The sequence below is a fragment of the Halichoerus grypus genome, chromosome 3, assembly GCF_964656455.1.
Source record: "Halichoerus grypus chromosome 3, mHalGry1.hap1.1, whole genome shotgun sequence".
Lineage (NCBI taxonomy): Eukaryota > Metazoa > Chordata > Mammalia > Carnivora > Phocidae > Halichoerus > Halichoerus grypus.
Window position 1 is genome coordinate 68,634,073 of NC_135714.1, and position 17,127 is coordinate 68,651,199.

Below are 17,127 nucleotides of genomic sequence, written 5' to 3' on the forward strand. Positions count from 1 at the left end.
TACTCTAAACCTTTTTAATTCACCCATTCTCAGTGGTTGAGTATAAATTTCATGAAGGCACAGCTTACATTCAAATTGCCTCTGCACAGGCCTTGCATTTGGGAGGTGTCAAACACTTCTGGCCTGTGTAAAGGAGCCATCCATGTACATAGCAACTGGCTACTTCCTCAAGTTTGCTCATTCCCCCCAATATTATTTTTCTTAAAGAATTGCCAGCATTGGGCTTAACTACACTTCACTCCTAATTCCTTGTAAAGTGCTGTAGTATCTGTAGCGGTTTAAAGGGACATCGGGAGGGATATGGATAAAATTGACATTAATAAGGAACACTTATGTACTGGTTAAAGTCTAGGCTTTAGTCTTTAGGTTCTGAGTTTCCACCCAGTAGGATCAGTGGAAGTCCCCATCCCCACTGAGCCTCTCACCTACCTCTCATAGGATATGGACATCTTACGTCTCCTCCTTGGGCGTTATTGCTATTTTCCTGCCGCACATCTCTGTGCCAGTGTGTGCTCGCTTACCTGGTGGCTCTAGTCTGCCCCAGGGCTGGACGTGGAAGGCCCAGCTGGGTTCGATCTTGCTGTGGCTGCAGATTGCTTGTACATATGCTGAGCACCCCTTGCTCCCAGCTGAGACAGGAGACGCTTTCTCTAAGCTGACCTTAAAATTATTTTATTGGGCTCCCTAAAGGGTGATCACATTCTCTGTCACTTGTGTGTTTGGTTTTGAAATCCCCTTTCTTGAGAAATTTGGAATCATTTTCTCCAAGTTTGATTCAGAGGACCTTTGAAGGGACTCATGTGATGACCCATCCCAAAGCATCCTTCTTCCTTGAAAATGCATCAGTATCTTGGGCTGAAATCTTGGGAATTTACATCTCATGGGATGATTTCCACTAAAGCCACTTAACAGTTTCTTTTACTGGTCTCTCTGTTCATGAATAAAGCACATGAGGCAGAAAGGCCTCCACTGAAGCATCTACGATGGATGGAGAAAGCCCAGCATTCTTAGAAACCCCACCATTTGTCCTCCGCAGCCCCAACCCCAGTTTAGACCACCTTACTCCCAGCCTAACTTCTCCACTCTTACAAAGTCAGTCTTCACAAACTTGCTTGCTACTGTTTCTAAACTTTGAAAAAGTTGAGAAATTTGAGACAAGAAAATAAATGGAGAGGATAATAACTTTGTAGTCTTATTTTTTTTGTCTGCTCAATAGCCCACATCTTTAAAAAATGTTAATTTTAATTCCAGTATAGTTAACACACAGTGTTATATTAGTTTCAGGTGTACAATATAGTGGGTCAACAATTCTATACATTATCAGTGCTCATCATGATAAATGTACTCTTAATCCTCAGCACCTAATTCACCCAGCCCCCCAACCACCTCCCCTCTGGTAACCATCAGTTTGGTCTCTATAGTTAAGAATCTGTTTCTTGGTTTGTCTCTTTCTGTTTTCCCCCCTTTGTTCATTTGTTTTGTTTCTTGAATTCCACATATGAGTGAAGTCATACGGTATTTTTCTTTCTCTGACTGCCTTATTTCACTTAGTGTTATACTCTGTAGCTCCATCCACAGTGTTCCAATGGCAAGATTTCATTCTTTTTTATGGTTGAATAATATTCATATATATATACTATATCTTCTTTATCCATCTGTCAATGGACACTTGGCTGCTTCCATATTTTGGCTATTGTAAATAATGCTGCAACAAACATAGGGTGCATATATTCTTTCAAATTAGTGCTTTTCTTAATAGCCCACATCTTGAACTTCCCTTTGGTCATTGTCTTCTTGGAATATTCTCCTAGTTTATTTTAAGAATCTTTCAGAAATCACATTATTTTTATTGATTTCCTAGAAAGTTTGTGTTTGGTAATTTTCCAAATATCAAGGAACTAATTATCCCCGATTCTATTCTTTACATAATCAGCCTCTGACTATCTTTTCTATGTCTTAAAAAGCAAACCTCTAATTTTAATTTTTCTTCAGTTTTTACTTCAAGATCTTAAAAAAAAACCCAATACTCATTTCTCAGGAACTAATTTTCAAGCTTGTAAATTATCTAAAGCACTTGGTGTTCTTTCTGATATTTCTACCTGCTTTTTGCCCAACTCACTATTCATGAGCATCTCCAAGTGAAGGTGAAGATAGAGACAAGAGAGAGAGCAGTTATTTTGCTATTTCTTGGAAACTTGAATAAAAGGTTTGGTAGGATAGGACATTAAAATTAATACCTAAAATAATATTTCAAATTGGTGTGTAGGAGGATTACAATCTTCCTTCTCATCAAAGAATGTAATGATAACAATTATTGTCAAGTACTTGACCAGTATAAATGATAATGAGAGAGAAAAACTTTGTTATCCTTTGCATAGGAAGATGTTGCTGCTGACACAGAAGTGAAAATCATCCAGAATTTGAACTCAAATGGCTTGGATTCAAGTCTTATCTCATCCTTCATTAGCTTATGTGATCCTGAACAAGGCATATATGGTGTTTCTCTCTGTTCTCTCTTCTGTAAAATATAAGTAATGACAGATTTTTCATGGGGCTGCTACAATGAAAAGACGTCACATATAGGAAGGCATTTTAAAAACTGTAAGGGATATTTCTATTTTTTTCTCATCATTAATGTGTTAATGAGTTTGATGCATTTATACTTTCTTCTTTAGTTTTCACACAAGGTAGTTTACTAAGTTGATGGTTATGTCTGCACTCTGTAACACTAAAACATTTTATTCTCCTTGATAACTCCACTGGTTTTAAGTGACTTAGAGTAATGACCTCAGCCCCAAGTCTCTAGTTAATTAAGATACAACCCAAACCAGGAAAATAGTATTTGTTCACCATGGGATCACTTGTGCCTAGGATCCATGTTCATTGGTAGTCTTCATAGGTCAGCTGAGTATCTTGACTCTGTATTTTCTATCACTGAGTCAAAAAACCATAATGAGGTTCTTCTCTAAATGAAATTATCTGAAACTAGGTAAAGCAGGCAATGCAGAGGGGAAGAAAAATGGAAAAGGAGGCAAAAAAGAACATCCATTACTTAAAGAGCTTAGAATATGATGAAAATAGGATGAAAGGAGGATTTCCTAGACAAATGATAAGGCTTGGAATATACATGACATTGTCGTTAGACACATGTAAAAGACCTATTGATAATTTACTTTGTCTGCTTGAGTATAAGGCATAGGAAAGTTATACATAATTAGGTAGCCATAAGTAAGTGATTCTTGGGACAGAATGGTTTTATTTCAATGGTAGTATTTAATGTTCTACAAAATGCAAACTTAATGAGAAGATTCTGACATGAGAATGAGCTTGCAATCCACAAAAAGGTATGGGTATTGAGAGTAAGCCCATTTTGCTGTTACTCAGGTATTCGAATGGAATTAGATTTTTAAATATTTTAAGTTTCATCCCAGTTTTATATTAAGAGCTGAGTCTACAAGTGGGAAATTGCATGTTTGGAAGAATGTTTCACTTTATGGATGTGCATGTGTGACATGAGTGTGCATGGTGTGAGTGTGTGTGTGTGTGTGTGTGCACATGCGTGTGTGTGTGTGCGCATGCGTGTGTAGGCTCGTATGAGCATGGACACCTGTTCTCATTGGTTGGGTAGAGAAAGGAGAGAGGATGTGGTGAGCTGACGTGTGAATGACGGGAAAATGCAGGCTATCTTAGAGAAATAGTGAGTCAGTCAGCACAAGCTCTAGTCTAGTGGTAAGTGAGAGATTTAGAAATGGCAACCGAAAGTATAAAGCAGGAGATTTTTCTGGGAGCTGATGGGGGGCGGGGGGATTCTGCATATCTTAGAAGGGAGAGTTTAGTTCTTAAATAAAATCCAGTAAACTCCTGAGTCTCGATCTAAAGTATCAAAGAAAACTATTTTAATTGGAAACTGAGGTTTGAATTTGGGGCCCAGGCAAAAGAAAGCCTTACTTTGGTTAGTAATATGTTTCAAACTGTTATATAAGACAGAGACACACAAAGAGATGAAGAGTCACTTAGACATATTAAAAATGTTAACAATACTTATCTCTGAATGGTGATATCATGGCAATTTTTAATTTCTTCTTTTTATGCTTCTTTGTAGTTACTAGTTTCATGAGTTAATATATATTCATTTTGTAATTAGGCAAAAAAACAACAAACACTATTTTGAAAATAAATTTAATCATGGATTTTTTTGGGGGGGGTATGATCTAATCCAGGAGTCTAGGGGATGATGGAGTGTGACACAGGCTACCACCAAAATATACCAATTAAATAAAAGTATAGTGATGGTTGATACTATGCTCCATGCAGGATCTAAACGTGCTTCACTTTTAAAGCCCTTGACTGGGGCTCCTGGGTGGCTCAGTCAGTTAAGTGTCCAACTCTTGGTTTCAGTTCAGGTCATGATCTCATGGGTCATGGGATCAAGCCCCACATTGGTTCCGTGCTTAGCAGGGAGTCTGCTTGAAGAATCCCTCTGCCCCTCATCCCAGTCATTCCCTCTCTCTCTTTCTCTCTAGTATAAATAAATAAGTCTTAAAAAAAAAAAAAAAAAAAAAAGCCCTTGACTGATAGCAGGAGTGTGATGTGATGGAATTACAGAGTCAGCAAGGACTCCGACACCATAGTAGCCCTTCTCTCTTTTGTACTTTCTCTCCTTTATTATCTTTCTCACCCGGATTTAGCTGGATTATTTTGGCCCCACCATTTTAATGTAGTAATTCATCCCCTTTCCCTGAATCAGGTGATCCATCGTTTTGGGGATGGTGGGCATGAAACTCCTTCACATCTCTTCCAGCCTTATTTAGTTAAGACAAAATTGGACTTTTTCAAAAAGGAACTTCCACTAGGAAATAAAAAGAAAAAACAAAACCAGACATTTTGAAATAGACATGTTTTAAAAGCACAGCCTTCTATCTTAATACTGAAATCAGATCTTGGCATGTTCGAGTACCCACACAAATTCTGCATTGTTGGTGAGAGCCTGAAGGAAATGTTAGGATTTTGGCAGTTGTTGACTATTCAGTTTTGTTACTATGTTTTTTGCCCTCTTAGGAATGTATGTTTTCCCAAAAGAAAACATAATTAAAGAGTCCCAGTATCTGATATTAACAGGCAAATGGGTAACATGACAATACATTACTCTATGCTAAGGTCTTCAAAGAATCTGGCAAGGAATCTGAAATTTTTCAGGAAAACTGAAATTTTTAAAGCAGTAAAGTGTTCTAAAACACATTTTAATCTATATGTGTTTTCTTTTCCTTTTTATTTTATAACTGGAAATTTGTACCTCTTAATTCACTTCACCTATTTCACTCCCCCTCCCCCATGTGGTTAATAGTTCCCTTTGACTTAGGAAACATTAGGCAAAGTGATTGTACAAATTCTTGTTGAGGTTTCTCTAACTAAATTCCAATTAGTGGCCTGACAGAAACAGCATCCGGGAGGCTTTGTCTAGAGATGCTCTTCTGTCCTTGACTCTGGCAATAATGATCCTCAGATTTGTCCAAATGTAGTGAGGCCGTTATCTTCTTTCTCTCCTTCTGCTCCTCTTTCTTCCCTTCCTATTGCATTTCTAGGTCCCTGAAATCCTCCTGGTCCTAGAGGTATTAAACTTCTCCCTTGTAAATCTGAGGTCCCTCAAACCCTGCCTGCCTTTTATACTGACTTTCATTGACCCTTCTTCTGAGGATATCTATAACTTAGGAATCTTTAGGAATCTTTAGGAAAGTTAGCCCTTACTCTTGAAGCATTTGTGGGTTTTGTAGAGTTTCTCTCAAGCATGCTTTTAACTCAGTATCGAGCTGACTGCTAAAATTCAGCTTTAAGTGATGCGCTGGGTAAGTTCTCACTAGATGCTCTGGGAATTGAATGACAGACACCATTTTCCCTGGAGTCTGGATCAGTCACATCAGCACGATCCTTTGGTTAGACTCTTTCATATCTCTGTTTAAGAGTTTATTTCTCCTTTAACGTTGCTACAATCTGTCTGAGGGATGTCTTCCAGTCCCAATTAATCCAGAAGTAAGAGAGGAATAACACACTGCGTCCACTGAGCAACCAAGCATTTTCTAATTCGGGTTATACTCCATTGTAACAAAGATCTTTGCTCAATCTCTAGGGGCTTCTAGAAGAGGAATACAGTGACCCTTGTCTTTCTGCAGAGAAGTGAGAGGGAAAGCCAGGGGCTTTGGTAGATATACTTCCCCCATGCTTAATCCTCAAGTGAGAATCTTCCTATCCTTCAGGTGTACTGTCTAGCTTAAGATAGTCACACACATCACACATGTCAGCAAAGTGATGTCAAATGGAAAGTGTGGAGACAGTCAGGAGATGTGAAGGGCCAGGTTTGGGTACAAGGCTGTGTCCAGAGGCATGTCTTAACCTTTTGGATTAGGGACTACCCAGTAACCACCCTGAGTTTAATTTTTTATTGTCTTGAGTCTAAATTGCTTGGGGTAATAATTGTTAGGTCCTGAAATAGGTTACTGATGTGATAGTTTCCTTGTCTTTTTTAAATGTCACAATCTTGAATCATACTTACTGACACTTACCTTCCTGAGGCTTTTGAGTCCATCAAATGTGTGCAGATTTCATTTTGGTTAATTTCATTGTTTTCTGGCTTTCATCTAAAACTGCCCACTGGCATTTCCCTGCCAAGGTGTAGCTAGAACCCATAAAGCCATATGGGTTGATAAAGGTCATTTAGTCCTACCAATTAGAAAATAAGCTACCTTGCTTCTGGTTAGGGATTCCACACACATTTTTAAAAAGGAAATGCCAAAAGAGAGGTTTTTTTTTTTTCTTTTCTCCTTACAGAAGTTAATTTGATTCATTAAAGGGCTGAGAATTCTCCAGCCAGAAAATCAGTTTTTTAATGGGCATCAGGTTGGGACAGGGCAGATCACCAAGAAGAAAGACTCCAAGAAAGAGGATAAAAGAGAAAAGAAAAATAAGTGTCTACATAAGCTTTTATTTTTGTTGTTTCTAAATTTGCATGTGTGCTCTTCTTCCATAGTACTGGAGATTCCTAATGAGAACACTCTTATTTTGTGTCTTAAAGAAATCTAGTGATGATTTTTAAGCAATCAAAAGCAGAGATCTTTTATAAAGCTTTTTGAAGTAATTGAGGTGGCCTTCCAGGTAACCCATATTGTAAGATCTAGATTTGAAATAGGCATTTTTGGTGGTGGTGGGAAGAGAGGGGTTTGCATCAGCAAACATTTTACTACTCTGTCCCTTCTTTCATACTGTGCAATTCTGAGAGCTCTTAAACCATGATAAGGAAGTGAGTATGCTTTGCGTTTCTCTAAGGATCTAACTGAGGGCATCCATCTAAATAAGCATTTCTAGGAATGCAGGTTTAATGACACAGGTAATTCTGATTGGAGAAATAAGATTTTACAGAGAGAGCCTAGGGAAGCAAATAAAATCTGCCTGTGGGGTTTGGCCAAAGAAATGCAGAGCTCCTGGAGGGCGGGAGACATGTATTTTCCATCCTTCTCCGAACCCAGAGCCCCAGATTTGTGACTGGTACGTATCTATGGTACACAAGTAATGAAATGAGTAATGTCAGTTGCGGAGGGACAGAGGCAGGGCAGGCTCTGCCTGGTCGTGGGGTAGCCCGGCGCCTGGCTATGTCACTCAGGCTCCGAGATAACCTAGGGGTGAGACGTAGGGCCAGGACACGGCTCCTTCCGGCCTCCCCCATAGTGCGGCTCCAATCTTCTGAAGCTGCCAGTTGCCAAATGAAATCTGAAACCCTGGGCTGCGTCTGAGGGTTGGCCCCGCTCAGTTGTTCCAGCCTCTTGTACTGTATATTTACACATTCACACACAATCACTCTTTCTAACTTCTAGGACTCTTTGCGCAACTGCTAGGATTTCTCAAGTGCATGTGGCAACTCAGCCCAGCTCCGGGGGAAACCGGCGGGGCTCCGGAGGGTCTCCAAGGCCGGGGGAGCTGTCACGACTGCGGCGGGGACAGGCGAGGATCGAGGCGCGGGCGGTGGTGGGGGGAAACACCCACAACTTTCCACCCCAGCCGCAGCTCCTTCGGCCGCTGAGCATTTCCTCCCGAAACCACAGCTGCGGAGCCACCAAGTGCATGGGGCGCAACACTTCCCCTTGTTGTGGGAAGTAAAGTAGCCGTCCCTCCTCCCCTTTTCTTTTCCTTCGGCTTGTCCTGGGAGCCTTTCCCTTTGGAGCAGCCGCCGTCCCGCGTCTGTCGTGTGCTCCGAGCAGGGTAGGTAGGTGACGCTGCGCCGGGGTGTGCGCCGGGGCCACCGCGGGAGGCTGAGATGCGGCCCGGGGCGCGCGCGGGGGCTGCAGCCACCCCTGCCTGCGACAGGGAGGGGAGCTGCTGGGGGCGAGGAGGGATCGCCGGAATCCCGTGCTGCTGCAGTGGTGTGTGTGTGTGTGTGTGTGTGTGTGTGTGTGTGTGTGTTGGAAAACAATTTTTATTTTTAAAAGGAAGAAAAGATGTAAGCTGGTAGTATGTGTTTCTGGCCTTAAACATAGATGGAATTAATAAAAATCGAGCAGTTCAACTCCCTTACTATCCATCCTTCCTTCTCCATCCAACCGCCCCCCGCCCCGCCCCTCCTTCCCTGTTTGTTTCCACTAGTGTCTTGCGAGAGTTTCCTAGATAACAGGCACACAGAGGTAGGTTTTAATAATGAACTCTTTTATTGCCAACGTAAAATAATAGGGAATCTTTGGTGAATTTTAAGCCACCCCAAAGATTTTGTTTAGATTTTTTTAAAAAGTAACTTTTTGAAGACGTTATCCATCCTCTCTTGAGTATAAGTAGGTCATATGTTGTCATTTAAAAAAATAGCGTGGACTGTATTTCTTTTATAAATCCCCAAATAGAAGGGGAGATAATACTCTTCGAGAAATATTCTTAGAGATATTAGGTTTTCAATACCAACTAGTAATAGGGAGCCCAGACTCCCTCTATGTAGTCTAGGTCTATTTAATTCATTTGAATTAAAAGATAATCTCCAGACTATTGTGTTTCCATCATAGTTTTTGTTACTTTTTTTTTTTTAAACCTTAGCAAGACATCATCATTTCATCTCTTTCTAAAAAGAGGAAATACATAAGTCATGCTGGATATTTGAAATATAAAAGTTGTAAGGGGTTTGCTTATGCATAAGTAAAACAATGTGTGTTGCTGTGTCTACTAAGGAAGACAAATTAATTGAAACCTGGAGTATTTACAGTACAGTTAAGAACTTTACTCAATTACTGAGAAGAAGATGGACAGACAGATTAAATACAATCTGTCCCCTGATTCTAATTAGAACTCAAAACCAACCCTTAAGGGCAAGAATGGATGTTGGTATTAAGCTGGGCATCATAAAACACAGAGAATTAATATATTAGGAAAAGCCAGAAAACAAGTATAAAGCCACATCAGACTTGTTAAGATCTCGCTCTCCCTTTTAAATTTCTTAATACTTCCTCTTCTCTGGGGACATTTCAACTACTAAGGGAGCCCAGTAATACAATTCCCCTTTTTATCTTTCTTGAGTGCCTGATCTTTAGGTAAGAAGTCAAGGAGTCCATTCTTTAGATCCATTACTGAGTTGTCAGAGAATTCACGTTAGACATCTTGGAGGACTGAAATACTGGCAAAACTTTAAAATAAATAACATTCTCTTTCCACTCAGAGGAGGTATGTTCTTCGGGGAAGATCTTTAAGTGGGAATAAGGGATAAACTATGAGTTTTTCAGATCTGGAATTTAGTTTGGGGTATGTGTGAGGAATACACAACTAGTGTGATAAAGAGAAGGAGAATCTGTAGGTTTTTTTCTGCATCTGAAAGTCTGTTGAAACTCAGTCTGTCCTTGGCTTTCAACTGTATTATTTTGTTTTATTACTTAATCTCAGGGATTTGGGATTGAAAGGTGGATGGTTTCTGAGTAATGTTCTTTTGTGCTGTGTGTACTGGTGAATTTGAATCATTTTGAAAATACAGCCTGACAGTAAGTGAAGAAAAACTAAGTTCTCGAGAAAAAAAAAATCACTGAAGAAGAAATAGTACTGTACCCTTCCAGACAGGAGTATAGGTTTAAGTGTAAAAGAGAAAAGTGTTCTGGGCTTAAATCTCCAGTGAGGTCCTTTCGGGTTTTTCTTGGTATAGTAATAGCCAAAGCTCTGAGAATTTTTACTGGTCAGGGCTTTATTTACTGTGTGATCTTGGACTCTCTAGGATGGAGGGTGGGGGGTAAGGGAAAGGGCAGGAAGGGTAAGGAATGTGCAACAGGTGGTAATAAGTGGTTCGAGTCTGATTGCTTTGCTGTCTTGGCCAAAGCCGAGTTGGTGTTTACCAACAGTGCCTTAGTAGTATTGTTGTGACCTTCTGGCCCATTCAAGTGTGTTTTCTTTCTGGCTCGATTAGTGTCTGGGTTGGTTTCGTACAGCTAAGAGCAAGCAGAACTGCTGCAAAATCCAGACCATGCATTTCGTTTCTGTTTTTAGTGTTAGCAGTGCTGTAGGATCATCTCAGTTACCTGTGGTTATTTTCCTTTGGTATTTCTGGCTGGTAATAAAAGGTTCTTTCCTGGTGAGTTGAGCTTATGTAATGCTGATCCCTTCTTTCCGCCATGTGTCAATTTTTGGTAAAGGTGAGAGCTTTGGAAAAAAAAGATGGAGGGGGTGGATAGAGCCTCAGCTTGGAGGCCAGTGGAAGGCACAGCCCCTCAGTTAGTCACAACTGGTTGGAGGAGGTTGATGATAAGAAGAAGAACCTGAGGCATCCATTCCACAGTGGCCACATTTTCCTGAGAAAAAAAGCCCCCACTATTTAAAATCCAAAGATGCTTGTTTACTCTTAAATCCATGGCTAAAGGACTAATATTTCTCCCAGATGGAGAAGGGTATTTAAAAATAAAATTGTAAATGGTCCACTTTGCCATGAAGTTAATGCTCTTCATGTGAAGAGTTCAATCCTCAGACTGAGTCTTGAAATGGTGACCCGTCTTGACTTCGCTACTCGAACTCAAACTTTATAAGATTATGATGGTTTCAGTGGCTAAGTAGAGGTACATTTGGAAGTGGGGGGATTGTTCTGATGAGATACAAGGAGTGTTCAGTTTTCAGAGGTTATTGTGTACATGTGTGCTTTTAAGCAGCATCTACTCCCAACCATGGCATTGCTACAATTAATCTTTATACAGGACAGATCTAATTGTGTCAATCCCTTGTTCTAAAACCTTTGATGGATCCTGGGATCCCAATTATCCTACAACAGTAACTCTAAGCTCTTTAGTATAGTGACTGAACGCTTTTCAAAGCCCTTCCTTTTTAGCTTCTTTTTGCTGCACAAGGGCTCCTCATTGTTCACACTTCTGATTTTTTGCTCATGGATTTCCATTCTCCAGGAATTCCCTTTGCCTGAAAGTCCCACTTGATTCTTGGTGGTCCATTTCAACTGGAACTTTCTCTGGGTGAATTTACCCAGTTCTATGCAGGAAACGTAAATCATTTCATCTTGTCTGCTTTCATGGTGTTTTGAACATACTTCGAATAATTATTTTGAATAATTTTTATTATTAAAATATTACTACCAATCAACTATAGTGAGTTCCTTAACAGTTATATTGGTGGTGGAGGACCCACCTGCATCCTAGTGCCTAGCCCAGTGTCTGAAACATATAGTAGATATGTGTTAATGTTTCCTTAATAAATGGGCAAGCAAAGTTATGAATGAATAAAGTACTGGTGGACTCCAATTTATCCAGATAGTTTTTTTCCCCAAAGGTCCCATTTGAAAAATATCTATTTGGACTCAGAGTTACTTTTCCAAAAGTAACAATGCTACAAAATGTAATTCACTTTCTAGGCCAGCCCATGCATGTCTATTTAATTCCTATAATAGATGAAATTTGTGCTTTTGAAATGATAAAGCAAAAGCAAAGCAAAACAAAAAACTACTTTGGAATCATCTTTTTCTTTTGAAAAAACACAAGGTATACTCGAGTTTAAAGATAATAGAAACAGTTCTAATAGATACACATTTTTCACAATTGTTTTTTATATGATACTATAAAATCTGTAATCTATCAAATCCCAGTGGGAGGTGCTGGTTTTGGCTGTGAGGAGTAATAATGGAGTTAAATTTAGAGATTCTGCTGCCTGTGGATGGGCAATAATTTTAATTAATCAAACAAAATAGAAATACTAATTTTGGCTATTTAATAATTATCTTGAGTGCTAGTGCTTGAAGGAAGTTGGATTTAATTAAAGGAGAATGTGGAGGTGGATGGAGAGGAGGAAATTCAGAAGGGCATCTTTTTTCATGTTACTGATTCTTTATTATATGGGTTTTCTTTTCATCTCATTTGAGCACTTAGGCCAAATCCAAAGTTTCTTCCTGAAAAAATTTGTCTTACTCTACAGTTATTTCTGCTGCCTGACATGTAGAAGGGGGTTGTTCTCCATTTGAACCAAAATACAAATGGGCTTTCTTTCATTTTCTGAGCAGTGTTTCCTCTGGCACCTGCATGCCTCTAGATAATTTTTCAATCAAGAATGCATCATGCTTGTGTTTTAGTCACCAGCCAGGGACACTAAGCTCAAATTGTTCCTTATGTAGTATCTCTAAGAAGAGTGGAAGAGCAAGCATTGATATTTAAGAGTAAGAGTCTACTTAGTTTTCTAACTCTTCCATGCTCCCTATTTTTATCAAATTATATGACCAGAAGCTTACCTATTCCACTCACTTTACAACACCTTTTCATTAGGTTGTCTTCATCATACCATGCTTTAATGTAGTGCCCTAGATTTTACTGAGTCAACATAAAAGAGATAGGCTGCATGGAAAATATCTCTGCACTTTTTGTTATGTATTTCAATATTCCTTACATAAAGATCTCCATAAATTCATTTTTGCTTTTACTGCTTTAAAAAGTGTGCCTCTTCTGATTAACTAGTGTTGTTTCTTCTGTTAGAAGAAAGGAGACTAAGAAATCACCATGTTTCTCAGTTTGGCTTGTCACCCAAGAAGCTCAGAACTAAATTTGATCCTTAGTTGTATCCTGGTCAAGGTTTTCTTATGACACAGTTTGCATCTTTTTATGTACCGATCATTCCATACCCTTTAAGTTAACTCAAATCCATTATGGAAATAGATTGAATTACCTTCATTCTGTATATTTCTTACTCTTTTTAGACATGTAGTTAAATATTTATAAGTCTCTATTTTGTAACTTCAGTTTAGTCTTTTAGAGCCAATAATTTTTCCAGACCTTTTTTTTGTGTATGCGTGATTTCTAGAAACATTCTAGGTACTGTTTTTGTACTCCCTGATGATAAAATAGACTCACCCCAAATATTACATTTCTTGAAAAACTTAGAAGAGTCATGTCTGAATAATTTTGAAAATAGGTATTTAAGACCAAACATGTGTGGTTTTTTTAAATACATGTATTACAAATGTATACAAGAGTTCCCTTAGGGATATTTCTGAGAAACAGAAAACTTTCTTTTTGTTACAAATGAAATCTGTCAATAAATTGAGGTTTATCCCTATTATTAGGGTTGTTTTCTGACCATCACATTGAGTCTTCAGAAAACAAAGTAATGGGGGCACCTGGGTGGCTCAGTCGGTTAAGCGTCTGCCTTCGGCTCAGGTCATGGTTTTCCAGGGTCCTGGGATCGAGCCCTGCGTTGGGCTCCTTGCTCTGCTTCTCCCTCTCCCTCTGCCTGCCGCTCCCCCTGCTTGTGCTCTCTCTCTGTCAAATAAATACATAAAATCTTAAAAAAAAAAAAAAAAAGAAAATGAAGTAATTTTTCAAATTTCCTGAGGAGGGGAAATAGCTTTCATTTTGTCCTGAAATTTTTTCTTTCTTTCTTTGAGTCTCACAGACTCTCATAATGATAGTCACTCTAATGAATTAAGTACCTACTAAATACCAAACACTCCACGAGATGCTTTTACATATATGATTTGTAATTCTAGAAGTAGTTAGAAGTGATTAGTAATTCCAGCAGTAATATCTGTTCTCTCTAATTCAGATATTACTATTCCCATTACATGGGAATGTTTGGGCTTGGAGAGATAAAGAAGTTCACCTAAGGTAACATAGAAGCGATAGAGAGTCAAGAACCAAAACCATGTCTGCCTGCTATTTTTACTGTATTACCTTCCTGTTGGTCCTTTTCTCTTCAATTACTAATTTTAAAGTCATAAAAGTCTGTGTTTTATGAGTTTGACGTACAGTACAGACCTTGGTCTCAACATGGTCTCCACAAACTGGCTTTGGAACTTTCTTATGGCTCTTTCAGGTGACAGTATCCTTGTGCTGATGAGTTGGGGCCCCTGGGGTAAGTTACCACTATAAAGGTTCTCCTGTGAGAAAAGAGACTCCAGCAGCCTCAGACTGGTAACTGAATCAATCTGTAGTGATCAGCCTGACCAGACAATTTTCCGTGAGAAGTAAATAGAAAAGGTATTACCCATGGGGTTTCAGTGATCTAGCCCCATGACTTAATTCCCATATATGGGGCATATACCCCAGGAACTCTGTGAGCAAGAGGTGGAGGTAGAGGAAGGGGAAGGTACAAGTAGTCCATGGTCTGAGGACTGGAGACCCAACTTAGGAAAGCTGAAATGTAGCAGGAGAGGGTGATTTTGCTGGAGGGAGCAACTGAGAAGGGGAGAAAAGTTGAGGTGGTGGTAGTACTCACTGGTCACACAAAAGTGAAATGAGCAATAAGGGAAGTGATTTCCATGCCAATCTTTCTCAAGGAAGGACATTCACTATAGAAATTGTTGAAATGCATCTCACTCCTCTTTGTAAAGATACAAAAGGGACTTCTCCATCCTTCATGAGGGGTCATCTTTGATTGTTTCATTGTTTCCCACACTGGTTTAAAAATGTCTCATATGAAGGAACTTCTAGCAAGAAAAGATGAGCCAGAGAAGTCAAGAGATCCTGATGTTATCTTGTTGCACTTCATTTCATAAACCTAGAATTTAGCTACATGAGAACCACCTTCAGAGTTTCGTTTGGTGTTCAAATCCCATTATGGTTTAACTGTTATTATAAAATAGTCAATACAGTGTTGATGATTTTATATAAAGGCATCTATGGGGTATACAAAAGGCCTCAGCCTTCACATAATTGTGATTTGCTGATTAAAGACTTCATCTTTTGGTAACAACTTACAATTTCATCATGGAATAACTTTTCTGTGTCTTCGGGATTAGGTTCAGGGTGACAGGTTCCACGGTGGAGCCTTGGTTTCTGGTCCCTAAAGACAGGCGGAAGCCACAAGGAATTGTCTGGGTGAGGAGTTCTGAGAACTTCTGCACAACAGATGGAGCTGCCAGAAAGGATGGATGGGAGAAGGACAGTAGCAAGGTCATAGGATAACCTGATATCCTCAGAAGGCAAGGAATTAAGAGAAAAGGCAAATCCAGAGACAGCACTGGGAACTAGAAGCCAATGGAAGGGAGCCGTGTATGGTGTGGCAACTGAGAATTTGGTCTCTGTCTAATAATAGATAACAATTATTGAAGCCTTATTATGTGCTTAGTTGTGCCAAGCCCTTGTCATGGGTCATCATCCCCTTTAATCCTCACAGCTCTCATGTGAGTAGGCCCTATTATTATCTCACTCCTTTATAGATGGGAAAGCTGAAACTTGGAGAGGCTTAGTAACTTACCAAAATCACACAACTAAGTAGTAGATCTGGGATTCAAAACTAAAATATCTCACTCTGAAGGAGCAATCTTTGTCATTATGCTCTGGAATTAGGCCTCTGTTCCAACATGGCTCTGAGGTGCACAAACCTTGTGACCTTGGGCAATTTGCATTAATCTCGAACCACAGATTCCCTCTCTGTGAATATGGGCATTTGATGATACCCCCTTCGTAACGTTATTATGGGTTTTTAATTTATGAAGTGAGCAACGCTTGTAAAGAGACTGGAAGGGTGTGTTCCTTTTGAGCAATTTTAGTAAGAATGTGGCTATGTGTATATTATTGGTAGGGCTCAAGAAATAGATGTTTGACTTTATGGAGAAGTGAGGATCTGGAAGCCTTATAGATTACTTGACAAAGTTTAGCTTGACCTTTCCTTGACAAATTTCATGTACCAGTGGGTTGGTTTTCATCAGCTCTGGGGTTGGGGGCATGGGTGATACCACTCACTAGGTGGCATTTGAGAATGCATGAAGGTGTTCTCGGTCATCACAAAGATTGGGTGAACTGGCATTTAGTGTCCAGGGGTCAAAAGTGCCACACGTCTTGTAAAGTGTGTGCCAGTCCCTCACTACAAAGAAGCTTCCCTCCTGGAAGTGCAAGAACATTCCCATTGGGAAGTAGCAAATGAAGTTAAAGGATTTAGTTTTAGCTCCATATTTTATAAAGTCATCTGGGAAATTGGAAATGAAGTTGTCGTACACTTTCTGTGGTTTCAGTAACACAAATGCAAACAATATCTATTCTTCGATGACAACTGGTGTTTGTGATGCATGGCGAGAGAATAGCCTCCAGCTCCCTACACTATATATTGACTATGCAGTAAGAAAAGCATTAAAAAGCTCAGCTTTGTTAGTACGGTGTGCAAATATAACTGGAAAACATACTAGGAATAGTTCCTTTGAGTATGAAGTTACTAGTTTCCTCATGACAGCCATATTTTTAATGAAATGGCTTATAGAAGTTTCCATTCAATATAAGTAGACATTTCTTGGTCCAAATAAATGTTCTAATTAAGGCAATAAATGCATAGATTTGATTCTTTATGATGAGAAATACCACCTGCCTAACAGTTCTATACACATGATGATGAGTGACATGAGCACTTCTTATTCACCCTCTGGCCTCTTCAGTACTTGGATTGGCCTTGCCATATTCCAGGTCAGGTTAAGGATGGACTCCATTTAGCAAGAGTGACTCATCCAGGGCAACCTCAGGAACTTCAGTAACGTTTTCAAACTTGATGTGAACTTTGCTTTGGAATCACTTAAATCACAGGATCAGTTCATTAAAATTATTCATCTCTTTTACCTTCTTGCACTTGTCAAGTCCCTGGTTTGTTAATGTGATCTGTGTGTTTTTAAACTATTGCTTATATTCAGCTCTTAGACATTGTGAGTATAGAAGG

General features: G+C 39.4%; 1 protein-coding gene across 5 annotated transcripts in view; it reads left to right on the plus strand.

Annotated features, from left to right (window-relative positions):
* The window catches only part of ARHGAP24 (Rho GTPase activating protein 24), a 750,039-nt gene that overhangs the window by 238,754 nt on the left and 494,158 nt on the right, over positions 1 to 17,127 (plus strand). For 2 of the 5 annotated variants that reach the window (XR_013446403.1, XM_078068882.1), the window contains exon 1: positions 7,887 to 8,247. The exons of 2 other annotated variants lie outside the window; for them this stretch is intronic. The gene's annotated coding sequence lies outside the window, so the exon portion shown is untranslated. Of the gene's footprint in view, positions 1 to 7,886; positions 8,252 to 17,127 lie in introns of those variants that run through there. One more of the 5 variants, XM_078068883.1, reaches the window with a different exon arrangement.